Below are 19875 nucleotides of genomic sequence, written 5' to 3' on the forward strand. Positions count from 1 at the left end.
TCTTTCCACTCTTGTTATACAGGCCCTTCATCTGTCCTTAGCACAGCCACCCTCTAATGCCCTTAACTTAGCCAGTTCTGGAGTGGAAAACCACCCCTCTCTTGAAGGACAGTGATCTGAGAAACTGAAGACCTTTTTACTGCCTGTTACATAGCAATACTATGAAAGACATCAGGGAATCAAAATGTAAACAACTCCTGCTCTTAAGAAGTTCTGGTAGAGCAGAGCAAATTCCCAATCCTCTGTATTAGTGCAGAAATTGACATGTGTCAAGATTCAAGGGAGAGGGGTATGCAGGAGGGAATTATGCTTGTGGGGAAGTGAAGTTTTCTCAAACGAGTAAGTATGTAAGCTCTGATTTAAAAGATCAGTAAGTTGCGCTTACAGGCAAGGGGAAGAAGAATGGGGGACTTCCAGAAAGCGGGTACTGTATGTGGAAAGGCACAAAGCGTAAAATAGCTTGCATATGCAGAATGCTGTCAGCGGCTTGAGTGGCTGGAATATTGGGTGCAAGGAAGGGAAAGATATGCTTTGGAGGTAGAGCATAAGATGTACAGATACATTGCATTTCATCAATTCTAAGATGCATATACTTTTACCTTTTAACATCCCTGGGTTTGGCTTCCTCTTCCACATGATAATGTCTTGCAGTCACTGTCATTTGGGATGTTGTGGTTATTGCCAGCATATGTACAAGCTTGGTCATAGTTGCCCCAGGTTCCAGTTGAATTATGTACAACATGTTTAATTAATGCCATTATAGTGTCTTTTAAAGATTACACATAATTCAGTGTTGAGATAAGAAAGGACAGTTGTTTATACAGAAAGGCACAAAAACAGAGCAGCAAGGCTTGCATTTGATATTAGAGAAGCAAGTAAATCTAAAAGCATTCTTGCAATAAATAAAATTAAGAATTCTAAGTGATAAAAGCATTATGCCACACTTAATTGGCATTTTTTCTTTTGTAGGAGTACCTAAAGTAATGATGTACCCTATAAGTAATAGTATGTTAAGTATGATGTAGCATCAGTTATTAATAATTGAATACAGAAATACTCTGTACTTCTGTTTTATTCATTTTTGTTTTGTTTTGTTAGAATAAACTATCTTAAATATGAAAAGGTAGTTTACTTCTCTCTCCTTAAAGAACAGACAATTGAGTCTTGTATTATTGATCCTGAGACTGTGTCCTATAGGAAGATGTTGGTAGATGTGGCATTCAGATGAGGTAGGTATCCCTGAAGACACACACACACACACACACACACACACACCCCTTGACTCCATGACATTATGGTAGATGGGATAAATAGACTTTCCAGAGAAAAGGCAGACAGAAAGATAGAAAGTCCTATGGAGGGTAGGCTTTTACCTCTAGATCATTTGCAGTTTTGCTGACAGGCTGTGTTTCCTATCAGGGTAGATGCACATGTCTATATGGAAGCTAGGTCCAAGAGCTAAGGCCTCATTAAATGCCTGGAGGCCAAGCTTTATGAGGAGTGAATGAGGTTACTAGTCCTTAAGCAGACCATGGAGACCTAGATAAGGAAGGTCTTCAGCCTGCCCAGGAAGATTGATATTCAGAGGCTTCTTGCCCCATATGCCCTAAACTGTTCAATTCCTAGAATCTTATTCCAGTGCAAGGTGGGAGGCATGAACCATAAAGTATAGAAACATATGGACACTGAATTTTCAACAACCTTGGTCAGTAAGGGTTCAGAGATTGATGCGAGTTGGTTTTAAGAAGAAATAAATGTGGCATCTCATCTGCTACAAACATTGAGAAGAAATGTGTTTCTGTGATCAGGCCAAAGAATTCTGAGAGCAGAGGGGAACCACTGACTGTGGTTTAAATTAGAAGAGTAGGTTAATTATATCTTCAATCTTATTCTGACAGCAGTCAAGACAATGGAAGTACGGAAGGATAGGAATGGAGGTGTCACCATCCAAGTAGGATGTGTATTTGGGCAAACAGACACGAAGAGTCAAATATCAAGAAGAGATCTGTATGAGGACAGGATGTTTTAAGTTATAATATTCTGGAGGAGTCCTGAAATTACAAAACAGAGGTAATGGATTACTCAAATGATATGTAAATCTACACTTTACGCAAGGCATTGCTCTGTTTAATGAAGTCAGATATTAGTTACTGGCTGAAACACACTCTTTGTCCTGTCTTGTGACACGATCAGGAGTTCCATGTAAAATGGAGGATGTATGGTGAAAGAATGTGCTTTTTACCAAACTTAGTCATCAGGTAAGACACACATTAGGGAAAATGATTGTCCTCTCTGTCACGAACCATTGAGCCACAGCATGCAGCCATACATCATATAACTGAATATTAGAAATAATCATATCTCCTTACATCTTTGGACTCCTGGCTTTGCGCCCTTCATCTACGTTTTGGTTTTCTTCTACAGGACTTAGTTTATTTTAACCCTTTGTTTTCAGGTGAGTGATAAGGAGGATCCTTTACCCACAGCATAATCTCCCTCCCTTAGATTCAACCCATGGGAACACCATCCCTAGCCTAACCACATATCCAGTCAGTGGCTGATCCATCCCAGCACATCTCAACCCCACATCCAGGATGAAAAGATAGGAGAAAGACTCTGAATGAGTTACATGTTCACCAAAGAAGAGGTTGGCAGGCAAAACGTGGCTTCTAAGGCAATGGCAACTGATGTCCAGGAGAGCGACAGTCAGCAGAGTTTTCACACGTAGCATTTGTATTTCCCAACAAGTAGACAGAACGCCCAATAAGATGATGAGAGGGGAGTCAATGTCAGAAATCCATACAAATAGTCAGCATCGGGAAAGTCAGTCAGTTCATGAAGTTGATAAATTCAGGGAAGGGGACTGGAAACAGGTAGATAGGGAAGACTCTTGCCCTAAGAAGAGAATTTAGGAACTCAGACAGGGGCTACCCCCATGGATTTGGGAAGAGCATCCCAGTTAGCAAATCAGGCAAAAGGACTAGGGCGTGTACCTCAGGAATAAGACCAAACACAGCATCGCACCAGAGTAAGAGGTTAGAGTTACACTGATTATCAATGGTGACTTGATGTTGGACAAGAATAAGGAGCTAAAACCACTGAATTGTCTTTTAGGTCATCGTCATCATCCTCATCACAGAAAACGTTAATTAAGCCTTTACAATGTGCCAGGCATCATGCTAAATGTTGCAAAGACTTTATCTTATTTAAACCACACAACAAATCTATGAGATAATGCTATTAATATACTGAGTTTATGGTTGAGAAAACTGAGGTACAGAGAAATTAAAGACCTTTAAAATAGAGGAATTAGATATTACATGAAAAAGTAAATTTGAGTCCATATCTCATACTTTACACTAGGATAAATCCCAAACGTTTCAGACATTTAAATGTAGAAATTAAACTGTAGAAGTATTAGAAGAAAAATGAGGTGAATTCATTTATGACCTTGGAATGACTCAAAATCCAGGAACAAGAAAACTATAGGTACATTTAATTACACAAAATAAGGGGCGCCTGGGTGGCGCAGTCGGTTAAGTGTCCGACTTCAGCCAGGTCACGATCTCACGGTCCGTGAGTTTGAGCCCCGCGTCAGGCTCTGGGCTGATGGCTCAGAGCCTGGAGCCTGTTTCCGATTCTGTGTCTCCCTCTCTCTCTGCCCCTCCACCGTTCATGATCTGTCTCTCTCTGTCCCAAGAATGAATAAACGTTGAAAAAAAAAAATTAAAAAAAAAAATTACACAAAATAAAAATTTTTGGCGAGCAAAAGATACAGTAAGCAAAATGAAAAGATAAGAGCAAGACCTTTCAAAAATGAAGAAAAACAAGGTGGAAAGTCCTATAGAAAAATTGGTTGGAGATACATAGAACAAATGGAGAGTGAAATTAATTTTTTCCTTAATCATATGAAAAGAGGTATAAATCACTCATAAGAGAAATGGAAATTAAAAGTGTACTGGGATTAGCAAAATCCAAAAGTTTGACAATATATCCAAATGTCAGGGCACTCTCATACATTGTTGGTGTGAATGCAAAATGATATAACTATTTGGAAGGAGACTGATAGTCTCTAGAAAAAGTACATACTTATTTTACTCTTTGATTCAGCAACACACTTTTAGGACAGTGGGAAATACAAAGTACACAGCACAGTGGGAAATACACAGCACAGAGAAGTACACAGCACAGTGGGAAATACAAAAAAGATAAATGCACAGGGCTATTTATTGTAGGATATTCATAATAGCAAAAACTATAAAAAAAATCAAATATCTGTTAATAAGGGTCCGGTTGGATACAATTACGTATATCCTAATACTATGCAACTATACAGAATGAGGAAGTGGGAATATATCTATATGCTCCTATGGAGTGGATGTATGGTTAAATGCAAAAAAGCAGGGCGGAGAAAATGTGTACATTATGCACCTACTCATCTAAAAAATTGGGGAATTGTGGCAGGCCAAATAATGGTTCCCCCACCAAACATGCCCCCAGGTCCTAATCCCTGGAACTCAAAATATGTTACTTTACAAGGCAAAGGGAACTTTTCAAATATGATTAAATTAAGGGCTTTGAGATGGGAGATTGTCCTGGATTGTTCAGGTTGGCCTAATCTCAAGGGTCAAAATGGATGCAGAGGATGAGGCTGTGATTAGTGAAGAATGGTCAGAGAAATACAGCATTGTGACTTTGAAGACAGAGGAAAAAAGGCCACTAGACAAGGAATATGGACGGCCTCTGAAAGCCATTCTTGTGGCAAAAAGCAAGGAAATGGGTTTTCCCACAGAGCCTCCAGAAATGCACCCAGCTCTGCTGACATATTGAGTTTTGCCAAGAGAGAGCCGTGTCAGACTTCTAACCTACATGATTGTAGACAACAAATTTGTGCTGTCTAAAAGTCAATAAGTTTATGGTAATTCTTTATGGCAGGAAAGAAAACATAAAATGAAAAGAGTAGTTGCATACGGTCCGGGGGGAGGAAATAGGGTAAAGTAGTCGGGAATAGAAACTAGACTTGTCTTATAGATTTGACATGGACCATATACATAATTATAAAAAGCTAAAGTGAAAAATCAATATGTAAAAACAAAAATAAAATGAAGCAAATTAGTTGGTAGCATAACCAAATAGAAATTCAAAATACCTTAAAACACTGTAATTTGGCTGAAATCATTAATATGATATATCCTAAGAACAAATTTTTTTTTAACTGCAAGGATAAAAATCTTATACTATTTTCACTAATCGTACGGCAGGTGGGAAAATTTTTATTATTATTCTTAGAATATTGTGGACATAGTGGGAATAAAACAAATGAGAAATATTGATATTCTAATTCTGTCATTCTGCATCATTAGAACTCAGATTCAGGGCCTGAGGAAAGGAGATTCAGATTTAAGATCAAAGAGGTTAAATAAAAATCCTGTACTCCTCAATATGAATTCGAAATATCAATCTAAATTTGTGATGAATTCTATTTAAAACAAAAAAAAAAATTACCTTGCATTGTTTCTTGAAAAGACCTAGAAATAATGACTAACCCCAGTGGCAGTTAAATACTCTTAGTGCCCGGATTATAATCTCCAAATACATGTTCCCACTACAGGGATCAGAACCCCTTGGAGATTTCAATAATTTTTAGGTCTGGGAAAGAAATGTACATACTAGATCTGGTCAATTTTTCATCCCTCATCACAACAAAGCTATAAAAGAAGACTTAAATCACATCAAAGTATACAGGGGTCAATTCAAAGAATCGCCCATTGTTCCAAAATAAGTGAGGATTAATAAGAGTAATAACTGCAATTAGACTGAAGCATTTCAAGTACATTTAAGTATGTGAATTCATAAAGATAAGTTATCCGTCATGGTTAAATGCTTCTCAAGGATCAACTCTTCGTTTTGCCTTTCCTATGCAAACTACACCTTTGGATAACCCAATAGCAGATGAGGGAAAGTTTCTCTTGATATAGATATTCCAGCTATTAAATAAAGAAAGAGTGATAGATTTTGAGTATCACCATTTTGCAACCCCTCATGAATTAGTGGATCTAACCACCGAATCAGCAATGGCTGTCAATATCGCAAAAGAGAGAGAAGCAGAAAATATGTGCTTGTTGATGGTAAAACACAACACTACCCATGCAGTACTCTTGCCAAGAAAAAAAATATTCGAAATGACCAAAGCTTCTGGATCCAGATATCAACTCACCAGAAACTGAATAAAGAAACCTGATAAATGACAGCAGGGTTCTGCACTAAGCAAAACTCAAGTGATGGCAAAGTCTACAGATAATCCAGTTTCTTTAACAAATAAATTTAGGGGAAGAAATGTCATGAGGGGAAAAGGTAAATTATAAGAGACCTAAGACATTTTTAACCAATCTCAATGTTTGGACTTTCTTTGGATCCTCATTCAAACAATGTAAAAAAAAAATGAGATAATTAGAAAATTTACTAGATATTAATCATATTAAGCAGTTTTAAACTTTGTTAGTTAAGACACTATGTTTAGTCTTTTTAAAGAGGCTTTATCTTTTCGAGTTGTATATACCCAAATATTTATTGATGAGCTCATGTGATGCCTAGGATTTGCTTTGCAATAATACAGAGGGGGGAACGGATGGGGGTAGAAATGAAATAACATTGGCTATGAGCTTGTAATTGTTAAAGCACAGTTATGAATACACAGGTATTTTAGGGCTTGTTATGTTATTTAGTAGACATTTAAATTTTTTTCCTCTACAAGAATATTTCATTTTTAAAATGAATATACACACTGTTCAGCTTGGTTGCCTTCCCATTACTCTGTCTTCCACTCACTGATCTGTTCTTTGGCCTCCTCTAATACACTGTTGATTTTTTTATAGTTAATTTTTAAAAAATTTTTTGAATGTTTATTTATTTTTGAGAGATACAGAGACAGAGACAGAATGCAAGTGGGTTAGGGGCAGAGAGAGAGAGGGAGATACAGAATCAGAAGCAGGCTCCAAGCTCTGAGCTGTCAGCACAGAGCCCGACATGGGACTTGAACTCACAAGCCATGAGATCATGACCTGAGCCGAAGTCGGATGCTCAACCGAGCCACCCAGGTTCCCCTTTTATAGTGTATTTTTAATTTCATTATTGAGTTCTTCTCCTCTGATTAGTTCTTTTTTATATTTTCTATCTCTTTGTTGAAGATTTCACTGAGATCTTCCACTCTTTTCTCAAGTCCAGTAAATATCTTTATGACCATTATCTTGAATTCTTTATCAGGCATATTTCTCATCTCCATTTCATTCAGATCTTTTTCTGTGGTTTTGTCTTATTCTTTCATTTGGGAGATGTCCCTCTGTTTCTTCTTTTGTCCAACTCTCTGTGTTTGTTTCTAAGTGTTAGGAAACTCAGCTGTATCTCCCCATCTTGGGAGTAGTGGCCTTATGAAGAAGAGGTCTTGTGGTGTTCCGTGGTGCAATGACCTCTGTTCACCAGAACCAGGCACTTCAGGGGTGTCTCCTATGTGGGTTGTATGCACCTTACTATTGTGGCTGAGCCTCATTTGCCTTCAGTCCAGTGCTCTCCAATGGCCCATGTTTCCTGTTTGGACAGGGTTTGGTCCCTATGCTATTTAAGGGGCCAGTCTGGGGCTTCCATGGGCTTGTAGTTGGTTGCTATCATCAAGTCAGGCCAGATGTCTGCCCTCAGCCTGTTTGCTAGGGCTGCAGTCACACTGAACTGTAGGGTGCTCTCTTTGTGCTGCCCCCTAGGAGGCTTTTGTTGCTGGGTCAGGATGGCAGTCAGACCAGATGCTTGGCCCCAGACTATCTGCTAGGACTGCAGACCCACTGATGGGCAGGGTGCTCTCTCTGTACTGCCAGTTGTAAGGCTGGGCTAGTGGGGCTGCAGTCGAACTAGTGTGTATAGTTATCTTACCTTCTTCCCAGGCAAGAGTACTTTGGAGTGGCGCTGGTCCCCGCAGGGGCCATTTGCAGGATGAGCAGAAGAGCAAAAAGAAAAAATAATAAAAGTGAGAATAGATTAAGGGAAATCAGTGGCACCATCCAGCATAATAACATTTGCATTATAAGGGTCCCGGAAGGAGAAGAGTGAGAGAAGGGGGCAGAAATCAAAGGGGAAATTAAAAAACATATGGAGACAAATGAAAATGAAAACACAATGATTTAAATCTTTGGGATGCAGCAAAAGCTGTTCTAAGAGGGAAGTTTGTAGCCATATAAGCCTACCTTAAGAAGCATGAAAAATCTCAAATAAACAGCCTAGCCTTACACCTAAAGGAGCTAGAAAAAGAAAAAAAAAAGAGGAATATATATATACATATATATATATATATATGTATACATACACACACACACACACACACATACATATATGTATGTATATGTTAAAACTTATACAAGTTCTCATAGCTAGTAAGAAATGAAGCTGAAATCCAGTTCCTGATGTGACGTCATCTCAGGATCCCCCCCGTCCCCACTTTACATTGACTGCACTGTCTCTAAATATGAATGAGCAAATTTTCCCTCAGTGTCTGCCAATTCATTCTACCTCACAAACCCATCAGCTATACAGTCCCAATAGGGGAAGGATGCATTTCTGATGAACTTTACAATATTAAATTGCTTTGGATACAGGGTAAATTCTGTGGCTCTGTGCCTGACCGCCCGCCACTGCTGAAAAGTGGGTGATGTTTCCAGACAGAAAATACATTGTAGATTCCTTTGGATCCCCAGCAGTTGATCTACTGTGGCCCAGATCTTCAAATAACACTAGCTAGACAAGTATGAGAATCAGGGCATAATAAGATACACGTCTGCAGCTAGTATTGCGACTCAAAGCATCACTGAACTAATGCCACTGGGTGTGTGACTAGTGGGGGGCCAAGAAGGAGGCTAGAGAAGGCTTAGAGTTGACACTGATAAATAGCAAACCTTAGGTTTTAGAATCAGAGATGTTGTAGTTAAGGTAGGCAGAGCACGAATGGGGCGGCCAGAGACAGGGCAACATCACACAGAAGTGAGGAGGAGACCGAGGGGGCTGATTAACAGGGGGAGGTATTTGCCTTCTGATTTCCTCTTTCTACTTGTTAAGAATAGTTGGACTCAGCAGGCGGCAAGGCACAAAGACCGCATACACCCAGTGGGACAGTCAGAGGACAAGAGGATTGAAACAATTCTGATTGAAGCAGAGACAAAGGAGTCAGACATGGCTCAGAAGCCTTTTTGAAATCCTGGTTCATTGGTGAAGGTACAGAAGGGACAAACTCCTAAGTACAAACCTAGACCTATGAGTGAGTAAAATGGGTGTTGACAGGCCATATCATTTGGGGAAAGAATGTCTAAGTACTCAGTCTGTCCTTATGTAAGAGCAAAAATATATGATTCAAAGATTTAGGAACTAATAGCCAGTAATTTAGATACTTGCTTTCCATGACATTCAGAAGTTTGGCATGGTGTAGACCAAACATGTGGGTAATTTAAAAACTTGGCTTCTCTCCTGGTTGTTTTGGTCTTTTGAAAGATACAAACTCACTAAAGCACATAGTCGGGAACTGAAAGACAAATTAACACATGACTGACAATGAAGCAGAAGACAGACCAGATTGCCTAGAGTTAGGAAAAGAGGTCCTTGCTATTCAAAGTACGGTCCAGGGACCAGAAGCACGGGCCTCACCTGGGAATGTGTTTGATAGACACACTCTCAGACTCATCACCAGCCCTGCTGAATCAGGATTCATTCTAACTATCCACCCTCCAAGGTGATTATGACCATTATTATCCCCATTGTAGAGATGAAAAAACTGACATACGAAAACCTTTTGGAACTTGAAAAATCACTTGGCTTGGAAATGGTGGAACCGGGAGTCAAGCGTAGGTCCTTTGAACCCTTAAGTATGAGTCTTAAGTAGCCTTCTTATCCTTGAAAATGGTCATACCCATTGGTAGCCATGCCTCTGATACCACCATGTTTGATTAAGAATGACTGTATTACAGAGACAAAGAAGGCAAGGAGGGAGAGAGATTTATCATCACCACCGAAGAATTTTCAAAATGAGTGAAGTCCAGATTTAAAGCAGTGAAGTAGAGGAGAAAAGGCAAGGCACAATGAGAACTTTTAGAACTCTTTCTTCACTGATTATTCCAACATTAAAAGATTCCATGTTCCTCAGAAATATTTATCTGAGAGAAAAACAAAATTAACATTTTATGTTTCATCTGCTTTGGCAAATACATAATTACCCCTAGCCTGGCAAAGATTTTCCTTGTTGTCCCAAATGAAAACTGACTAAACGCGACACGAGTTCGGAATTAATCCCTACCGTAGTTGGGATTTGCTACAAAGCAGCTGTTTCTTATTCTTGTGTCTTGCGGATCATGTGCTGATTATGACAGACTTATTAAATGTCTTCAGAAGGCTATCTGTGAAGCTGTTTGTGGCTGTTTGTGAATAGTTCCTGAGTTTTATCACAAAATTTCTGCCTGATTCTCTTGATCTAGGAGTGGTTTATATTAGGTAACTGAGAGATAATAATCAGAAAGAAACAGCATGCCTCGACATCTGAAACAGGGCTGTTTTAATCAGTGTATTTTAATTTAAATTACTTTTAGCTTCTTTTTCAAAGAGAGATTCCAGATTTCTAGCATTTATAATTCTTTCCCTTTAAAATGCTACTTTGAAGTGTGCACAAAACACAGGCAGTGGCTATGCCTGCATAATGCAAATCACAGGTTTAAAAAAGATGACATTCTGTCAAAACGACATTCTGCCACTGTCCAAGCAATCCAAGGCATCTTGAACAGCTCTGTCTTCAATCCCAAGATCATCTACAGGGGGACTTTTCTTTGAAATTTATTTTCAATGTTTATTTATTTTTGAGAGAGAGAGACAGACTGTGAACAGAGGAGGGGCACAGTGAGAGGGAGACACAGAATCTGAAGCAGGCTTCAGGCTCTGAGCTGTCAGCACAGAGCCCGGCGTGGGGCTCGAATTCATGAACTACAAGATTATGACCTGAGCCAAAATTGGAAGCGTAGCCAACCGAGCTAGCCAGGCACCGCTGCAGGGGGACTTTCAAAGCACACTCCACTGTGAGGCAGGCAATTTCTTCCACTGGTTCCCAAGCCTCTGGTCTCAATTTTTTTTTTTCCAATTCCCTGTTGCTAACCTTTCACTTTAAATCTTTTCTTGTTCTGTACACTCTACTGAGGACTCAGTTCAGACTGTCTCTACTCAGGGAGTTCCCCATCTATTACTGGTGTTCATTTTTCATTTTTCTCCCACAGTAACCTAATAGAATTTTTCCTAAAAAGGGTAAAGAACTAGTGTGGTTCTTAGACGTCACTATGGCATTTCTAGTTGAGCTGACCACAACCCAGGTTGGCTTGGCTGAAACATTTGTCCCCAGCTCAGTGCATCTGCACATGGTTACCTACTTTTTCTGGTAGGGTTGTCCCAACAAAGGTCAACTAGTTTAATGGGAAATAGGAATTGTTTGCTCCAAAGACTACCTTATGGGTCTGAAGATTCCCATAATCCAGGAGTAGTATGATTCGTTTGACCACTGCAGTCTGTTGAGCTGGAACAGACGTGGAAACCCAGTTGGTTATAGGCAAGTGGGTTTTTCTTATTTGTTTACTCATTTGCGAGTTAATTTAAAAATTTTAAAGAGGTATGACTTATATACAGTAAGATGCACAGATCTTATGTTTACACTTTCCGTATATATCCATGTAACCATCATCCAAATAAAGATATGGAATATTTTCATCCTCCCCATAAAGTTCCCCTTTGCCACTTCCCAGTCAATACCCCAGCCGGCGACAACTGTTATTCCCATCTCTGTAAGTGGAGACATACAGAGTATACTCATTTGGGTTTTTGAGATTCACCTATGTTTGTGTGTAGAGTTTGTTATTTTTCATGGTTGATTAGTATTCCATTGTGTAACATATATCGTAATGTTTTAATTCATTCAACAATTGATGGATACCTGGGCTGTTTCCATTTTTACTTACTAGTATAAATGAAGCTACTGTAGGCATCATGTGTAGGTCTTTTTGTGGACATCTGTTTTCATTTCTCTCTGGTCTGTGAGTGGAATTCTTGAGTCACACAATAGTTATATGGTTATCTTTATTAGAAACCGCCAAACTATTTTCCAAAGTGGTTTTATCATTTTTACTTCCACTAGCAAGGTTTGAGAATTCTGATTGCTCCTTCTTCTTGCCAATACGTGGTACTGGTCAGCCTTTTTAAGTTTCAGCCATCCATTCCAGTAGGTATGCAGTGTTATCTCATACGGTTTTAATTGGAATTCCCCTCATAAATAATGATTTCCGGTGCTTATTGGCACTCATATTTTTATTTTTACAAAGTGCCTGTTTATATCATTATTTTAAAGTTTTTGAACTTACTATTTTGTATCACCAAACTGGGAGATATTCATTTCCTCCCAGTAGCCAGAAAACTAGAAGGTGATGTATGTTGCATGCCATGGTCCTCTGCTTGAACTTGCCTGAAACTATTCAACGCTACCAGCTGAGGTGTTTCTTTATGGGTAAGAAACAAAAGTCTCTTTCAGAGTTCCAGGGATGCACGGAGGCTACGCTATGATGGCCATTGTTCATTTTCTCCTTCAGTCAACTACGATAATTATTGTAACCCTTGTACTTAGTCATAGATGAGCAGCGTCCTTGCCTTCCTGGAGATTATAGTCTAGTGGAAAAGTCAGAAATGAACAAATGATCACAAGGATAATAAATGTGGAGGATACTTGAAGTTCATTTAGCAAAGGAGACTCACACTCCATGTTGATAGATGGAATGGGGAGAAAGGGCCAGAGACTGCGCCTTTGATGAAGGTACCTTTCAAATGAGCCCTGAAAAGTGAATGAAAGTCATCTCAGACAACAGGAAGAGGAAATGTGTTCCATTTGGATTGCTGAAAGGATTGGTGATATATATATATTGTATGTGGAAATACCTGTAACCACATTTTGCACTATGTGATGGCACCACCTGAGAGTGCTACTCTGGCCCATTTATTGCATTCAATAAATTGTGCAGGGGCTCCAGGGACCTCTGGTGGTATTATAGCAGTAACAACACCCTGTTTGTTATGTAACCATGTAAGCCCATTTTCAGCCTCCTCAAAAATGATCACCTTTCCTTTCTACTTCGAAGGCCCTTGAGATATAGTATCCTTGATTTCCTCTTATCTACCTCTTCACATTGAAGAAAACACCAGCCTGGTGATGGTAAATAAATCCACCAAGAGGCCAGTCTTTATCCCTATACTGGGTCTCTATTTTTACCGGTAACTACCAGCCTAATTATTAATATGATCGTCGCACTGAGTACTTAGCCGCAGCTCTCAATTATTCTCCAGGATTTAGAAGTCTTAATAAAAAGGAACTTTAACAGTAACATATGGTAACCTTTATATCACTATCATTACCATGGATGTTAATGAAACAGAATAGCAAGCTCTTAATTCAATTTATATTGGTAAACATTCTACCAATAGGCTAGTAAACCTAACCATAGAGTTTTCGTATATTGTCACGCTTCATTCCTCTGCATGGAACACCCTATACCATTGCCATTATTGTCTTTACTCCCACTACTTACTTGATCCCTTTATACCATGGATATCCTGGATAGAAGTCAGTACTTAAGCAGACTACAGAATCTTAACCAGATTTCAAGAATGACTTCCAGTATATTAGGGACCAGAACAATGAGCAACTAGTAATGTGGAGGGGAAAACTGGGCAGGAGACACATACTGCTCTCCTTCTGGAACATACATAGTACTTGCTGGTCCTGGAGGCTCTAAGAGTAACACTTAGAGACTTGCAAGCTGGCAGAGACAAACAAATAAACTTCCTAGCCTATGGGCCTCCTCTGCTATTTGTACCTGCTTTTGATGACTTATGGGAACTTAACATGCCCTTCTAACTGTACCACAGTTGTCTGACCAGAGAACCCGCCATGTAGAGCAGGAGTATATTTTATAGGAGATACTAGTGTCTTATATGTAATCCATGGTAACAGCCTCAGTCCAAAGAGTAGTAATGGAAACATGTCAGTCTACTACAGAACACTGTGAATAGATCAAGGCTTTCCAGCAGAAAAACACAGGAAACATCTAGTGAACACTTTAATTCCTTATGGCTCCTACCTGAACTTGAGGTCTGATCTCATCATCTCTCCTATCCATCCCTGGTTCCCAGTCCAAGCCTGTGTCACTTGGCTTGGCAGAGTTGAAGAAAATTCAGAGAATAGGGACACCTGGGTGGCTCAGTTGGTTAAGCATCTGGCTCTTGACTTCAGCTCAGGTCGTGATCTCATGGTTTGTGGGTTTGAGCCCCACGTTGAGCTCTGCTCTGGTAGTGTGGAGCCTGCTTGGGATTCTCTCTTTCCTCCTCTCTCTCTTCCCCTCCCCCACTCATACACTCTGTCTCTCTTTCTCTCTCCCTCAAAATAAATAAATAAACTTAAAAAAATTCAGAGGACAGATAGAATGAGACTAAGGTAGTATTTAATGAGCTAAATGGCTAAGAATGTTCTAGGATTAAAGAAAGGTAGAAGATGGAAGTCCTTAGATTAAAAGAGCATATTGAATGTAAAACAGGGTAAAGAATAAAATTTATAAGCACAGATACCATATTTAAAAGGCAGAACATTAAGGATAAAAATTTGAAGCCTACTAGAGAGAAAAGATAAATAACATACAAAAGCAAATCATCATATTGGTAGCATTCGGCCAACTTAGAATAGAATTATATACAACTAAAATATATTTTAGGTATGAAAGACTGTTATCCACAGACCCTCAGTAAAATTACTTCTAAATGGTACACTTTAGCCAGAAGAAAAATGAAGTCAAATGCAAGATTAGTGAGAAAAAAGGTGTATATCTAAGTATTGATTATAGAAAAACAGTAAGTCATATCCATTAAGATAACAAAAAGAGGATGTAAAACGTTGAAACAAGTAGAGAATTAAAAGGGAATCATGAATATTCCAATATTCCATAGGAAGCAGAAAATAAGTAAAAACAAAATAAAGAAAAAATCCAAAAAAGGCATGGTAAATAGAAAATACAAATAAGATAGTAGAAATAAATCCAAATATACTAGCAATCCCCGTGAATGTAGATGGATTTTGTTTGACAAAACACAAGAGTCACAGATGGAAATTTTAAAAAAATACTGCCATATTCTGTTTTTTTCATGAAGAGACAAACTGAAAGATAAGGACCGAAAGGAAAAGGATGGAATAATTTAGGATTATTACACCCTTGGGGAAATTATTTCTGTATGTATGTATGCACGTATGTATGTATGCATGTATGTACGTATGTATTTTTTTTTCTGCGTGATACAACCAGATCTCCTGGGCATCTCTTTATTTTTTTATTTATTTATTTTTTCTTTCCAAGTTTTTATTTAAATTGCAGTTGGTTAACATATGGTGTAATATTAGTTTCAGGTGTAGAATTTAGTGATTCGCCATTGACGTACAACACCTGGTGCTCATCACAAGTGCCTTCCTTAACACCCATCACCTAACCTGTCCAACTTTAGGTCAATTAATATGGCTATGCCAGGTTTCTCTGGGTCAGGATCTTTCTGTGTCCTCACATTTTAGGTGTGTCTCTGATGAATAAGTGTATAGCAGTCTTTTGACATAAAATACAAATGAAAAATAAAGTACCTACTTCTAAATAATTCATGTTAATGAACCAGAGAAGAAATTTATATGAAAATTAAATAATACTTAGAGCATGAGAAAATTATCTCACTTCATTACTTTGAAAACCAAGTTCATTAAATCCACGAATAAAGATTGGATGCTTCAATAAATTATGCCGGTACAACTGGATCACCAATGAAGAAAAATGCTAAGTTACATCCCTCTTTTACAGCACACCGACACCTATGCACGTGCACGTATGTGCACACTCATGTAGTGCACGCATGCACACACACACACTTTAAATGGATTAAATACCTAAATGTAAAAAGACAAAGCTTTAATGAAGACAATAAAAGAGAATGTCTTCATAATCACAAAGGAGAAAAGAGTCTCCTAAACCAAGCAAAAAATAGCAAAACCATAATGTGCTAGAGTTGGCTACATTAGAAAAATGTGGGGCACCTGGGTGGCTAAGTTGGTTAAGCTGGTTAAGGCTAAGTTGGCCTCAGGTCATGATCTCACAGTTCGTGAGTTTGAGCCCTGTTCCGTGCTGACAGTGCGGAGCCTGGAGTCTGCTTAGGATCTGTGTGTGTGTCTCTCTCTGTCCCTCTCCCACCCCTGCTCACACTGTCTCTATCTCTCTCTCAAAAATAAACATTTTAATTTTTTTTAAAAAAGAAAAATGCATATAATGAAATATAGTATATACCTACCTACATGCATAAATATGTATATATATATATATATATATATATATATATATATGATTAGTCGATGTCCCTAGCAATCAGGCAAATACAAATTAAAACAAGAGGCACAAGTTCAAACCAAAATTTTATTTTATTTATATATTTTTTAATGTTTATTTATTTTTGAGAGAGAGAGAGAGAGAGAAAGAGCGTGAGCGGTGGCGGGGGATAGAAAGAGAGGGAGACGCAGAATCAGAAGCTGGCTCCAGGCCCCGAGCTGTCAGCACGGAGCCCAATGCGGGGCTCAAACTCACAAACGGCGAGATCATGACCCGAGCGGAAGTCAGACGCTGAACCGACTGATCCTCCCAGGCGCCCCTAAAACTTTAAAATTTTGTGGTACCAAGTGTCGATAAGTAGGTTGTGAAATGAGCACTCTTATACACACTGTTGGTGAGAAAGTCATAGGGTGCAGTCACAACCTCACAAAATCAAGCAGAGATGAAAATGTGTACACCCTAAGACTCAGAAACGCCACCTCTTCCTATGCGGCACCAAGAGATTGAACATGTGCACAGGATGTGCAAGGAAGTTCTTGGCAGCACAGAGCACTGACAATTAATAAAATAATGATTTACAGTGTTGAAAATACATACATATGCAGTACAATTATGAAAACATGGTGGGTAGTAACTATGAGAGCAATTATTTGGAGAGGAAGGGAGGAGGTGGGTTTAGGGAAGGATAAAGAGAGGACTTCAATTATTTCTGTATAGTTTCCTTTCTTTAAAAAAATAAATACACAGTAAATCTGGCAAATTGTCCATAGAAACTTTCAAAACTTAGGTAGTAAGCATATTGTAGACTTTTATAGCTCCTTCGTATTCCATCTGATTTGAATTTTGTGATAAAAAAGAATACAATCCCATCTGCAGTAGCAACAAAATGTTACTAAATAATAAATCAAATAAAAGATATATGTAGTGGACACAATAAAGATTCCCCTTGAACCGAAACCTTGATTTTGTTTGGAAATTATGCAGTCGAACATATGCATAGTCTGTAATCTAGCCATTAATTCTACTTCTTATATCTCTCTATATTCTTGGGTATGTGTAAAATTGTTCGTGTGCCTGGATGTTCACTGCAACGCTGTAATTACAAAATAAAAGGGGAATTGGCCCAAATATAACTAACGAAGAGATACAATTTTTCTTTTCTTTTTTTTAATGTTGATTTATTTTTGAGGGAGAGAGACAGAGACAGGAAGGACTTCAACTTTGTAAATTCTTAAAGTTAAGGAAGAATTTAAAATACTAATGATTATTCACGTTGAGTTGTGGATACAATAGTTTTGTATTGTTTTCTCATTTTTCTGTGTTTAAGATTCCTCCTTATTGAAAAACAAGTCTTAAAAAAGGATACCCAGAAAAAAGAAAAGCTCATAAACAAAAATAAAGACAAACCACCAAAACTCTCACCAGAGGAAATCATATGTGTATCTTTACATATGATTGTACCATCTTTGTATACAAAGAGGCATACAAATAATTTGCATATATTTAAAAGGTTATTTGTAACGTTTATTTATTTTTGAGAGAGAAAGAGACAGAGCATGAGCAGAGGGGGACAGAAAGAGAGGGAGACACAGAATCCGAAGCAGGCTTTCGGCCCTGAGCTGTCAGCACATAGGGTGACGTGGGGGCTCAAAAAGTCAGACGCTTAACTGAACCACCCAGGCACCCCCGTTGACACATATTTTATAAATATAAGTTATGGATTTTTCTAATATGCTTTTTCACTAATGAGAGTGTCACAACTATTTCCATGTTATTGAATAATCTACATCATCTTTTAAAAATATTTTAAATTGAAGTACAGTTGACAATGTTACATTAGTTTCAGGTATGCAACTTAGTGACCGGACAAGTTTGCATGTTATGCTATGTTCACCACAGTGTAGCCACCATCTGTCACCATGCAATGCTGTTACGATAGTATTGATTATATTCCCTATGCTGTACCTTTTATTCCCTGACCTATTCATTCCATACCTGAAAGCCTGTATCTCCCACTCCCCTTCATTCATTTTGCCCATCCCCCACCTCCGTCCCCTCTGGTAACCATCAGTTTGTTCTCTACATTTCTTGGTCTGCTTCTGTTTTTTTGTTGGTTGGTTTGTTCATTTGTTTCATTTTTTAGATTCCTTTATAAGTGAAATCACATGGTGTTTGTCTTTCTCTGTCTGACTTATTTCACTTAGCATGATACCCTCTAAGTATACCCATGTTGTCAATGACAAAAGCTCATCCCTTTTTTAAATGTTTATTTATTTTTGAGAGAGAGAGAGCATGCAAGTGGGGAAGGGGCACAGAGAGAGGGAGAGAGAGGATCTGAAGCAGGCTCTGTGCTAACAGTGGGGCTCAAACCCATGAACAGTGAGATCATGGCCTGAGCCTAGGTCAGATGCTTAACCTACTAAGCCACCCAGGTGCCCCTCATCCTTTTTTTTTTTTTTTTATGACTAAGTCATATTCCATTGTGTGTATGTGTGTGTGTGTGTGTGTGTGTGTGCGTGTGTATCTCACTTCTTCCTTATCCATTTTGACTATAGATTAACGCTTGTGAATGAGCCAAAATGACATAATTGAATTTGTATTAGAAATTTTGACCTTTTCAGATTTCTCCTGTTAAAAGCAGTGCTCTGATGAACATTTGCACAGATAACATTTGTGGGGTCATTTGTGTTTCCTAGGCCACAGTTTTTAAATGTAAACGCTACCTCAAAGTATACTCATTGTTTTAGGAGCTTTGTTGCCTCTTGCCAATTTGAAATGTAGAATGATTCTATCAAGTTTCATTCACATCAACAAAGTACAGGAGCCCTGTTGCCTGCAACTTTCACCAGCCCTAGATATGATTTTATTTTTTCCTTTTCTTTTTCTGTTTTCTTTCTTCCCTGTTTTTCAGACTTTCATTATATAAAATTTTCTCATTTGTAAATACATTTCTCTGTATTTAATCTTTGGGGCAATTATCTGTGACAACAATTACTTTTTTTCCATGTGATTATTCCTTCTTTTAAGTTTTTATTATTTTATTTAATGTTTATTTTTGAGAGAGAGAGAGAGAGAGCGCAGGGGAGGGGCAGAGAGAGAGGGAGACACAGAATCAGAAGCAGGCTCCAGGCTCTGAGCTGTCAGCACAGAGCCTGACATGGGGCTCCAACCCACGAACCATGAGATCATGACCTGAGCCGAAGTCAGACACTTAACTGAGCCATCCAGGCACCCCTCTTTTATCTTTAAATGTAAGTACATCTATATCATTTGTGTAAAAAATGCTTTTGATATCACTAAAAGAAGTCAGCAAACAAAAATGTGATCTTGAGGTCACAAAGAGTGAAGTTCAAGTTCTAAGTATGCTTTTTGCTTGGTCTGTGAGGAGGTATAGTTACTCATCCTGTCCAACCATAGGTGT

The sequence above is a fragment of the Lynx canadensis genome, chromosome F2 (genome assembly GCF_007474595.2).
Source record: "Lynx canadensis isolate LIC74 chromosome F2, mLynCan4.pri.v2, whole genome shotgun sequence".
Taxonomy (NCBI): domain Eukaryota; kingdom Metazoa; phylum Chordata; class Mammalia; order Carnivora; family Felidae; genus Lynx; species Lynx canadensis.